We start from the raw sequence: 12,704 nt of genomic DNA, 5'->3' as shown, positions 1-12,704 counted from the left end.
GTCAATAAAGGCCCTGTAAGGCTCTTCCTACTTGGATATGCTACATATCCTGAAAATTACTCTTACGAATCTCCGTCTGGCATCAGCTTTACCTATTACACTACTGGCCATTAAAATTGCTACACCAAGAAGAAATGCAAATGATAAACGGGTATTCATTGGACAAATATATTATACTAGTACTGACATGTGATTACATTTTCACGCAATTTGGGTGCATAGAGCCTGAGAAATCAGTACCCAGATAAACCACCTCTAGCCGTAATAACAGCCTTGATACGACTGGGCATTGAGTCAAACGGAGCTTGGATGGTGTGTACAGGTAGAGCTTGCCATGCAGCTTGGACACGATATCACTGTTCATCTAGAGTAGTGACTGGCGTATTGTGACGAGCCAGTTGCTGGGCCACCATTGACCAGAAGTTTTCAATTGGTGAAAGATCTGGAGAATGTGCTGGCCAGGGCAGCAGTCGAACATTTTCTGTATCCACACAGGCCCGTACAGGACCTGCAACATGCGGTCGTGCATTATCCTGCTGAAATGTAGGGTTTCGCAGGGATCGAATGAAGGGTAGAGCCACGTGTCATAACACATCTTACATGTAACGTCCACAGTTCAAAGTGCCGTCAATGCGAACAAGAGGTGACCGAGACGTGTAACCAATGGCACCCCATACCATCACGCTGGGTGATACGCCAGTATGGCGATGACGAATACACGCTTCCAATGTGCGTTCACTGCGATGTCGCCAAACACCGATGCGACCATCATGATGCTGTAAACAGAATCTGGATTAATCCGAAAAAAATGACGTTTTGCCATTCGTGCACCCAGGTTCGTCATTGAGTACACCATCGCCGGCGATCTTGTCTGTGATGCAGTGTCAACGGTAACCGCAGCCGTGGTCTCCGAGCTGATAGTCCATGCTGCTGCAAACGTCGTCGAACTGTTCGTGCAGATGGTTGTTGTCTTGCAAACGTCCCCATCTGTTGACTCAGGGATCGAGACGTGGCTGCACGATCCATTACAGCCATGTGGATAAGATGCCTGTTGTCTCGACTGCTAGTGATACGAGGCCGTTGGGATTCAGCACGGCGTTCCGTATTACCCTGCTGAACCAACCGATTCCATATTCTGCTAACAGTCATTGGATCTCGACCAGCGTGAGCAGCAATGTTGCGATACGATAAACAGCAATCGCGATAGGCTACAATTCGACCCTTATCAAAGTCGGAAACGTGATGGTACTAATTTCTCCTCGTTACAGGAGGCATCACAACAACGTTTCACCAGGCAACGCCGGTCAACTGCTGTTTGTGTATGAGAAATCGGTTGGAAACTTTCCTCATGTCAGCACGTTGTAGGTGTTGCCACCGGCGCCAACCTTGTGTGAATGCTCTGAAAAGCTAATCATTGGCGTATCACAGCATCTTCTTCCTGTCGGTTACATTTCGCGTCTGTAGCACGTCATCTTCGTGGTGCAGCAATTTTAATGGCCAGTAGTGTATAAAAGGACAGAGCATCGGCGGAGCTGTCATTTGTACTCAGGAGATTCATATGAAAATGTTTCGGTTGTGATTATGGCCTTATGACGCGAATTGATAGACTCTGAACGTAGAACAGTAGTTGCAGTTAAATACATGGGACATTCCATTTCGGAAATCGTTAGAGAATTCAATATTCCGAGATCCACAGTGTCAAGAGTGTGCCGAGAATGCCAGATTCCAGGCATTACTTCTCGCCATGGACAACGCAGTGGTCGGCGGCCATCACTTAATGACGGAGAGCAGCAGTGTTTGCATAGAGTTGTCAGTGCTAACAGACAAGCAACAATGCTTGACATAACCGCAGAAATCAATGTGGGACGTACAACGATCGTATCCGTTAGGTCGGCGCAGCGAAATTTGGCGATGGTGTTGGTGGTGGTTAGTGTTTAACGTCCCGTCGACAACGAGGTCATTAGAGTCGGACCGCAAGCTCGGGTTAGGGAAGGATTGGGAAGGAAATCGGCCGTGCCCTTTCAAAGAAACCATCCCGGCATTTGCCTGTAACGATTTAGGGAAATCACGGAAAACCTAAATCAGGATGGCAGGAGACGGGATTGAACCGTCGTCCTCCCGAATGCGAGTCCAGTGTGCTAACCACTGCGCCACCTCGCTCGGTGAATTTGGCGATAATGGGCTATGTCAGCAGACGGTCGAGTGCCTTTGCTAACTGCACTACATCGGTTGCCGCGCTTCTCCTAGGTTCGTGACTATTTCGGTTGGACGCTAGAAGGCTGGAAGACCGTGGTCTGATCAGATGAGTTTCGAATTCAGTCAGTAAGAGCTGATGGTAGGGTTCGAGTGTGGTGCAGACCCCACGAAGACATCGACCCAAGCTGTCAACAAGGCACCGTGGAAGCTGGTGGTGAATTGTGTGTGCATGGAATGGACTGGGTCCTCCGGTCCAACTGAACCGATCATTGATTGGCAATGGTCATGTTCGGCTACTCGGAGACCATTTCCAGCCATACATGGACTTCATGATTCCAAACCACGATGGAATCTTTGTGGATGACAGTGCGCCATGTCACCGGGCCACAATTGCTCCCGATTGGTTCGAAGAACAGTCTGGACAATTCGAACGAATAATTTGGTCACCCAGATTGGCCGACATGAATCCCATGTCGCTATGGGACGTAATCAAGAGGTCAGTTCGTGCACAGAATCGTGGTCCGGCAACACTTCAGGAGTTATGGGCTGCTAATAGAGGAAGCATGCCTCAGTATTTCTCCAAGGGACTTCCAACGACCTGTTGAGTCCATGCCATGTCGAGCTGCTGGACTACGCCGGGAAAAAGGAGGTCCGACACGCCATAGGAGGTATCCCATGGCTTTTATCACCTCAGTGTGTATCGATGATTTGTCACCACTCGTGACGAGATTGGTGAAATGAAAAGGAGTGATGCAGTCGTTTGCAGACGTACTTTATCTCTTTCAGTCCTCAGTGCAATTTTACAGATAAATTAGCCTTACCTGCAATGCTGCTTGTCTCCTTGAGAGCTCAGCAGCGGAGTTCACAACCGAAAGGAGGTATTTCAGTTGTGGAGCGTTTGATATGTTCAGGAACGGGGCAAGCGCTTCCGACTAGTAACAGAGATGCTACAATCGAATCAGAATCAGTATATTGTTCCTAGAAACAGGGGAAAAGCAAGTCAGCCTTCAGAATGTTGAAAAACCATGGTTCCATAATGCTGGGATATTTCTGGCACAAGCAAGCTGTCCACGGGAGAAGAAAACATAAATTACGCAAGAATATAATAGCGAAAGTTCGTTTCAGCTTATGGGAACATTGCTCTATGTATCCAGAAAGAAGCAATGAGAAGGAAATAGAGAAGCATTTAATGCGCCATAGGCATAATAGAGATGAGAAACGGGGATACCGTGGCGTGAGCGAAATTGCTTACCGCAGATGCACTGACGAGCAGTCGGTGGACTATTTGTAGAACCGGATGTGAGTGCATGTTGTTAGCGCAATTCGCGACCGCAGCGTGTATCTTCTTAAGATGTGACCGGTCTCCTATCGTGAGTTTACTATGAACATCTGGCTTCAAAGTGGTGAAGTCGAGAACGTGTTGCAACTAACAAGTAACATAGCGGCTCACACCCACGCTGCTCTTCCCGATGTACCGAAATCAAGCGTCCGTGATTAGATGCTACTTCGGAGTGGGCTCAGAAGAGCAGGCTCTCGGTTTTAGTGCCTCTGCGGTGGCCCACTAGAGTGGTTACTCTGGAAAAAAGTAGCTCCGTACTGCCGACCAGGAAGACCTCTAAGACACTCCTGTACCGTTTCAGGCGGTGTGGCGGGCCTGACCCGTTGCGTTATTGTTGGACATTCTGCAGTGGCGCCAGGCCTTGGGAAAAATTACGTCTCCTTCCAAGGACGCGTGTCTGCGAAGCGAGTTTGAACGCAACGGCTCAAGTGTTCCTTTTCAACAAACAGGATAGTGTAGAAGCACATTTTTCTACAGTGGTATGATGGAGTGTCAGAAACAACATACTAAAAATCATGAGGGGTGCGGTGTGATCATGGGGGTGTGGGGCCTTTGAAGGTCACTTTTTCATTTTTTCCTTGAATAACTCGAAAACAAGTACAAAATTAAACTACTTTTATTTACCTACACAAACGGTCCTTGATTTTTTTCCTCTATAACTAAGAGTTTCCACTTTGAAGGGAATTGAAAAATCACAGAATATTAAAAATAGTGTTGTAGTGGTATAAAAGTTCTTGTTAAACGAAGTGGGTCAAGAAAACATATGAAAGTGTGTACTATATCTAAGTAGAGTAGAGTCGTATTAAGGGATAAATTTGTTCTGGTCGTGCAACAGGGTGGAGGGTAGAAGTGTGAGGGAAGGCAGGCCGTCAGATTGTGATCATCTAGTTCCCTCCTTCAGTATACAGACATGCCTGTCGGGGAGCGGAGGAATATTTTGCACAAAGTGCGTTAACACTGCATACAGATATGAGTTATTGATAATGCTAACATAAGAACTGGATATAGACAGATTCTACGTAAATCTCTGCACACTGTTCAATACTATTGACGAAATGTGTGGACATGCAGGTTTAAAAAAGTCAACGTGCCGAAATATTGAAGTGGTACTATTTGCATAGAAGCCGTGGATTTGTCGATCTGCGTATGCATATTCACGGAGACACGAAATACGAGTGTCATTCAATAATTTAAAAGACAAGTTGGTCTGGAGAAAAAAGCATTTATTTTTACAAAACAATACTTTTTCTGTAATTCTTCATGCTTTCCCGGCGATCTGTTGACATCTTGGATAGTCGGGAATCCAGCCGGATGTTCGCGTCGTTCTCGCACGATATTTCAACAACGTGCCTCGCTGTCTTCTTCAGGTGATACCTGAGACTGGTCCTTGGGTCGATCGAGTCCAGTATTTATGCCTGGGAGGAGCAAGGTCCAAAAGATAATATAGCCTAGATAGCCATTGCGCACGGTAATGTAAACAAAGTTCATATAAACAGGTACAGTGCCACTTCTGTTTCTGATCTTTCAACTTGTGCACAAGCCTATACTTGGTTTTACCCTGAATAGGAGACCTCACTGAACGTGAGGCCATTTTCTAGGATGGCCTACGGCTGTGTGTCTGAGAAGGACTGTGTGGTTACTATTGAGGTTCTAATATGTGTACCATAAAGGTCTGTATCTTCCCTGCCTAAAATCAAAGTATCTATTAGCACATCTTATACCATTTGGCATAAATACAAATTCCCTGTAGGCTTCTCTAAACTGTTGAATTAATTGTTGTAAATTAGGTTTATAAAACCACAGTTCTTCCAAAACAATAACTGCAGCGCTGCAATTAATCTTGCTGCCGTAGAATGTATAGCAAGCTCGTCGATTCTCTGCTGCGTAGTCGGAACGAGGAACGCCAACCTTAGATCATCAGGGTAATTCCTTATGTGGTCCCAATTTTGATAAAAAAATTCCAACGCAGACATTAGCTGTAAACAATAAACTTTATTCAGAACGTGACAGTTCCCTTCCTTTTACAGAATGTCATGTATACACGATTACGAACAACAAACGTTACATATTTCACCTCACTTTGAATAACATCATCTTTGGCTGGTTCATCGCCAGCAATTTGAACACCAATATAAAATGGATTAACACCCTGAAACAATTTGTTTTTTGCTTTACATTGATTCTCTAAATCGGGCCACCCTTTAACTTTACCAATATCTGCACTCTGTTCCGGTTTAGAATAAGTTACAAACTTAAATCTATTTTTCCTACTATACTTACGCCAAGGAACACCTGAAGAGCGTTCGGGCAATAAACTAAATGCACCAAGTTTGTTAGTACATGCAATTCTTACTTTTTCAAGAGCACCTTGATCTTCAAATATCTTTTTGTTAGCCCTATCATCTAATGTTAGCCTTTCAACTCTGACATTTATTCTATACACGTACGTAACTATTTTATTAATAATAACACCAGCATATTTATTGGCAAAAAACTTAAATTCATCACTAATTTCATAATGCCTAAAGGTTGTAAAGTTCTTAGCAGACTCCTCATGTTTTTCAACATCCGGTCCGCGCCGAGTCGAGTGTTCCATCTGTGGTCCGCGCCCGCCAGACTCGGCTTCAACGGGCGCCGACGGCAGTCGGAACATCCGCGACTGGAGGGTTCCGTTGAAGCCGAGTCTGGCGGGCGCGGACCACAGATGGAACACTCGACTCGGCGCGGACCGATTAGGGAACGCCCAGCTCCTCCCAGGCATAAATACTGGACTCGATCGACCGTGGGACGAGATGTCGCGAGAGGCGGCAACTCGGCGACAGAAGAAGCAGTTTCCCCCGCTCCCGCCCTGTACATCAAGTGCAGGGAGGTCGAGTGGGTGGAACTCTATGATGAGATGGGGCAGAGCTGCGACAAGGAGGTCGTCGTTGAGTCCGTCGACTCCGACGCCACCATCAAGCTCCAGGCCGCTGACTGGGACGACTACAGGGCCCTGAAGGCCCTTGTGGCCGCTCACACGGTGGACGCCCCGGAAAGAGGTGCGATGGGTCAAAAGACTCGTCGCAAAGAAGTCACCAAGGCGCTCCTGAGGGGACTGCCTTGGATCCTCACGGAGCGAGCGGTGAAAGAAGGACTGCGCCGCCAAGGTTTTGTTGAGGCAACCGTCAGGTTGCACAACAAAACCAATAGGAAGAAACCGGCGCTGTTTATTGTTGCCACACCGGCGGCGGACAACGGCGGGGACATTCGCGACATCCGGAAGCTCTTGGGCTTCCACGTGCAGCCGGAGACTCCCCCCCCCCCCCCCCCCACCTGGACACGAAGCCACAGTGCTTCAAGTGCCAGGAGGAAGGGCATGTGGCAAAGCACTGCCGCAACGCCGCCAGGTGCGTCAAGTGCGGACGTCACAATGACACCCGCACCTGTACCAGCACCAAAGACGTCAAACCGACGTGCGCCCGCTGCGGCGGTGAGCAAGTCGCCAACTGGCGCGGATGTCAGGCCTTCAACGGCCGAAATCCCGCCACTGCAAAGGAGACGGCGCCCCAGGCAAAGAGGCGACGCCGCAGAAGAAGGAGACGACAACGTTCTGCAGCCGCGGCGAGCAACGGAGGGACAGAGGAAACAGCGAGAGGAGGAGGCAACGCCGCGGGAACAACGGCGGCACCCGGAGGAGATTCGACGACGGCCACCGCTCACGTGTGGCCGCCTTCCCCCGCCGCCTGTGGCAAGGGCAGTGGAGGGGGGCGGCGGCGCGACGCAGCGAGTGGGAAGACAGCGGCGACAGCTGGTCCCGACGTCGAGTCGGCCCTCCAGGAGGCGGAAACACGATTCCGTATGGTTCTCCATGCAGAGATGGAGGCCGCCTGCCTCACCCTCCGTGAATCCCTCCGCCGCGATACCACCAAGGAGACGCAGGCGCTGCAGACGGATGAGCTGCATAAAGACGACCAGGCCACACAAACGGCCTGGCCGAAGAAGATTACGATAAGTCGGGCCACACAGGCCACATTAGAAGGCAAGGGAGCACGTCAGGACTCATGTGTCCAAACCAAGGAGTTTGTGCATCACAGCCACAACCTTGTGGACAGAGAGATCCTGGACGTCACCAACCCGGACATTGTCGACCGCAGTGAGCATCAAACGAGCTACTTGGTAAGCAAGGAGCTCATAAGAAGCTATGTGCGAGAAGAAAAATACAGAAGAGAGCGAGAGGCGGAACGCGAAAGACAACGCGAAGCCGCCCTTGCCCACCGTGAACGCCAGCGCCAACGACGCTGGCAACTCGGTAAATAAAGAGAAGGAGAGCCATAACAAGCAGTTCTGGCCGGGTTTTGCAGGTTTTCCTTGGCCGCTAAGGTAAATACCGGAACTGTCCCCTACAAACTCCTGCAAATAAATTCCCAATTGGGAGAAATTCCCCCCCCCTTCCTTGCACCCCAGCAAAAAATAAACAGTGCCAAAACAGAACAACTTTAACCCCATGGCTGAAAAGAGCTCAACGCACGCTCTATAACAGCCCGCCCTTCTCCATCTGAGAAGGGAATGAAAAAAAAAAAAAAAAAAAGACCGAAGGACCAGTCCCAGGTAGCACCTGAAGAAGACAGCGAGGCACGCTGTTGAAATATCGTGCGAGAACGACGCGAACATCCGGTTGGATTTCCGAATATCCAAGATGTCAATACTTTTTCTACTTTGCAACATATTCCCCTTGAACATTTATGCACTTGTTCCAACGGGTTACAAGCTTTTTTTATTCCGGCTGAAAGAACTCTTCATCTTGATGTTTGAACCAATTTCCTAGAAACTTTTCCACGTCCTCGTTGTCCTGGAACCTCTTCCCATGTAATGCCTCCTTCAGTGCGCCAAACAAATGGAAATTACTAGGTGCTAAATCAGGACTGTAAGAGGGATGAGGCACCACTTCCTAGCCCACTTTGTCGATTGTTTCACGGGTTAGTTGAGCAATATGAGGACGTGCGTTGTCTTGCTGCAGAATCACACCTCTCCTCTGAGATCCACGAAGGTCTCTCTCTCATGGCTGGCTTCACCTTGTTTAAAAGCAAATTCGAGTAATATTGGCTGTTCATTGTACGCTGCTCTTCGAGAAAATCGCATCGCAAAAAACTGGACCTCAGCATCACAGAGCACCGTCAACATGACTTTTCCTACTAATACTTGGGTTTTGAATTGGTGTGCTTCCACGCCATGCTTTGTCTTTTTGATTCTGGCACATAATAGTGAACCCAAGTTTCATCACAAGTTAAAATTTTGTTGAGGAAGTGCTCACTTTCTCTTTCATAACGTCCCTTTAGCTCCGTGCACACTCTCATCCTCGTTTCCTTGTGTAGCCGCGTCAACTCCTTTGGGACCCATCTTGCACGTGTTTTGCGGTACTTCAGCTTGTAACAGATAATGTTATGAACTTAACCAGTACCAACTTGAACGTTATCCAGTATCATTTCCACAGTCACACAACGGTCGGCGGGAACAATGTCATCATTTCGACTTTCAAATGAGGGAGTTGAAACTGCAATTGGTCGGCCAGAACTGTGTTCGTCAGTCACTAAGTCGCGACCATTTTTGAACTGCTCTGCCCACTTGTAAAAATGTGCATGATTCATACAACCTTAACCATAAACTTAAGACATTTTACAGTATATATTCACTGGTTTCTCGCGATCAGCAAGTAAAAAATGAGTAACAGAGCGTTATTCAATTAATGTGGACCTTTCAAGTGGACTCGCCATCTTGAAATGTATTTTTGAGGTTATAAACAAAACAATGTTGATACATCAGCTGATCAAGGCTCATCCCAGTGATGCCAACTTAAAGCCATAAAAGTATCATGCTTGCCCTAGTGACAGTTTTTTCCCCAGAGCAATTTGTCTCTTTAATTATTGAATGACCCTCGTAATTACCAATAAATTCACAGAACGATATAATTTTCACCCCGTTGTATGGTTAAAATAAGTACTTTATTTAACAGTAATAGTAGCATCATTTTAAAGCACACATATGCAGAAATGTGGCTAGGCTGTGAGAATTTGTGTGTGCGTAGTTCCTGGCTTGCTGATGGCCAGTTGTGCTAAACGAAGGACTTAAAAAAAACTAAAACAAAGAGCCTAGCATGAGTGGTGTACTTGTTTGGATATTTCGAGGCACTGGTGTCCACCAAGTGTTACTTGCTCTGGCTCTGAGCACCATGGGACTTAACATCTGAGGTCATCAGTCCCCTAGAACTTAGAACTACTTAAACCTAACTAACCTAAGGACAGCACACACATCCATGCCCGAGGCAGGATTCGAACCTGCGACTGTAGAGGTCGCGCGGTTCAAGTGTTACTTGCCAATAAACGTTATGTATATCGCAATTGGAGGGAGACTTCGTCTGTGTCTGTAGTTGAGAGAAGATAGCATCCACACAGCCATTTGTGTAGTAGTAACAGTAGTTTTATTCATCTGCAATCACTTTTACAAGGATATTGGAGATGCTATGGCAATAACATTTAAGATCAATAGAAATAAAAAAAAATTCATGTATACAGGCATCTAAAAGGCCTACTTTGACAAGGATGGGACAAATAGTCGGCCGTGGCCATATAGTAGGAACCACCCAGTATTCCCTGAAGCAATTTATGGAAACTACAGAAAATCTAAATCAGGATGGCCGCATGAAGATTGGAGCTACCATACAAGGCGAGTCTGTTTAAAACAGTGCTATCTCATTAGGTTTATCCTTAGTGTAGAATATTGTTTTACAAAGAAGTTATTCTATATAGCAAAAGGCTAGTGCTATACTGTTCATTCGTTTCTCACTTCCAGTCATTGAACACACTACACATCCTACACGCAAGTCTCTTCGTAACGGAACAGTACACACGCTATCAGCAGGGCCATAGATTACCAATATGTCTAACCGAGGACGCCTGCATCTACGACAGGCGGCGTCCTGTTTAGTAATAGCAGTTTCCGATGAGTCTCGCCTCATTTGCCGCTATAGCGATATCCAAATACGCCTGAGACTACTGATGTGCACGTCAGGTTTCGGAGACACTATCCAGCATTGTACCGAACGAATGTCGGACTTGATAACCTGTGGTGTCAACGTTGATAATTCGCTGTTGGCTCAAATTAAATCTATTCACTTCAGCGACCGATTCATCAACGGTCCCTGGAGTCTTGTCAACGCATTAGTGGAGCAGTTTTCTAGTATAGTTTAACCATCACAGCTTCTTCAATGTACAGGGTGTAAAATGTAAAAGTGCAGATGTTTTTATATATGGTATCTTAACATGTATACAGATAGGTGTGCCACAGGTACTAACCAACATAAAAACATACACTACTGGCAATTAAAAGTGCTACACCAAGAAGAAATGCAGATGATAAACACGTATTGATTGGACAAATGCGTTATACTAGAACTGACGTGTGATTACATTTTCACGCAATTTGGGTGCATAGATCCTGAGAAATCAGTATCCAGAACAACCACCTCTGGCCGTTATAACGGCCTTGATACGCCTGGGTATTGAGTCAAACAGAGCTTGGTACAGCTGCCCATGCAGCTTCAACACAATACCACAGTTCATCAAGAGTAGTGACTGCCGTATTGTGACGAGCCAGTTGCTCGGCCGCCATTAACCAGACGTTTTCATTGGTGAGAGATCTGGAGAATGTGTTTGCCAGGGCAGCAGTCGAACATTTTCTGTATCCAGAAAGGCCCGTACAGGACCTGCAACATGCGGTCGTGCATTATCCTGCTGAAATGTAGGGTTTCGCAGGGATCGAATGAAGGGTAGAGCCACTGGTCGTAACACATCTGAAATGTAACGTCCACTGTTCAAAGTGCCGTCAACTCGAACGAATACATGCTTCCAATGTGCGTTCACCGCGATGTCGCCAAACACGGGTGCGACCATCATGATATGATGCTGTAAACAGAACCTGGATTCATCCGAAAATATGACGGTTTGCCATTCGTGCACCCAGGTTCGTCGTTGAGTACAGCATCGCAGGCGCTCCTGTCTGTGATGCAGCGTCAAGGGTAACCGCAGCCATGGTCTCCGAGTTGATAGTCCATGCTGCTGCAAACGTCGTCGAACTGTTCGTGCAGATGGTTGTTGTCTTGCTAACGTCCCCATCTGTTGACTCAGGGATCGAGACGTGGCTGCACGATCCGTTACAGCCATGCGGATAAGATGCCTGTCATCTCGACTGCTAGTGATACGAGGCCGTTGGGATCCAGCACGGCGTTCCGTATTACCCTCCTGAACCCACTGATTCAATATTCTGCTAACAGTCATTGGATCTCGACCAACGCGAGCAGCAATGTCGCGATACGATAAACCGCAATCGCGATAGGCTACAACCCGACCTATATCAAAGTCGGAAACGTGATGGTACGCATTTCTCCTCCTTACACGCGGCATCACAACAACGTTTCACCAGGCAACGACGGTCAACTGCTGTTTGTGTATGAGAAATCGGTTGGAAACTTTCCTCATGCCAGCACGTCGTAGGTGTCGCCACCGGTGCCAACCTTGTGTGACTGCTCTGAAAAGCTAATCATTTGCATATCACAGCATCTTCTTCCTGTTGGTTAAATTTCGCGTATGTAGCACGTCATCTTCGTGGTGTAGCAATTTTAATGGCCAGTAGTGTACTGTTCCTAATACAGTTATAATTATTAGCACGCAAAACTACGTAAATACTGGTGTAATGTTGTTCAGTACACGATCCTCAGACACTACTAGAAATGTCTCATACACCCTGTATGAAAGGTATGACCTGACTGTTTTAATGTATCATCGTCGCCCAGCCCAAACCGCTAGAGACAGAAACTTGAAAATTGAAGAGGATGTGATCTTATACAGTAGGCATCGTTTACGAATGGGTTTTTCAAATTCCACCCCAAGGAGGCGACATAGTGAATGAAAGGTTTCTTGAAAATATGTCACTATTAAGGATAAAACTACGATAATTGATATTTGGTTTCCGGTCATATATAAGAAAAAAACTTGCTTCAGCATTTTTGGAAATTCGATCCCTAAGGGGGTGAAATAGTAGGTGAAAGCTTTTTGAAAATAAATAATAATTAAGGAGCTAGTAAAGCTCCTTTAAAGCTACATCTCTGAAAATTGGTGTCTGACTGCTCGATTCGAAA

At 46.7% G+C, this 12,704-nt stretch overlaps 1 protein-coding gene and 1 non-coding gene across 2 annotated transcripts in view; one reads left to right on the top strand and one right to left on the bottom strand.

Moving 5' to 3' along the window:
• LOC126253116 (F-box/LRR-repeat protein 2) overlaps positions 1 to 12,704 on the top strand; it is a 719,590-nt gene that overhangs the window by 122,729 nt on the left and 584,157 nt on the right. The gene's annotated exons all lie outside the window — the stretch shown is intronic.
• On the bottom strand, positions 2,088 to 2,160 carry Trnaa-cgc (transfer RNA alanine (anticodon CGC)). The gene has a single exon. It is a non-coding gene; the product is annotated as a tRNA-Ala (tRNA).

The sequence above is a fragment of the Schistocerca nitens genome, chromosome 4, assembly GCF_023898315.1.
Source record: "Schistocerca nitens isolate TAMUIC-IGC-003100 chromosome 4, iqSchNite1.1, whole genome shotgun sequence".
Classification (NCBI taxonomy): Eukaryota; Metazoa; Arthropoda; class Insecta; order Orthoptera; family Acrididae; genus Schistocerca; species Schistocerca nitens.
This window is presented reverse-complemented; position numbering and strand designations above follow the sequence as displayed.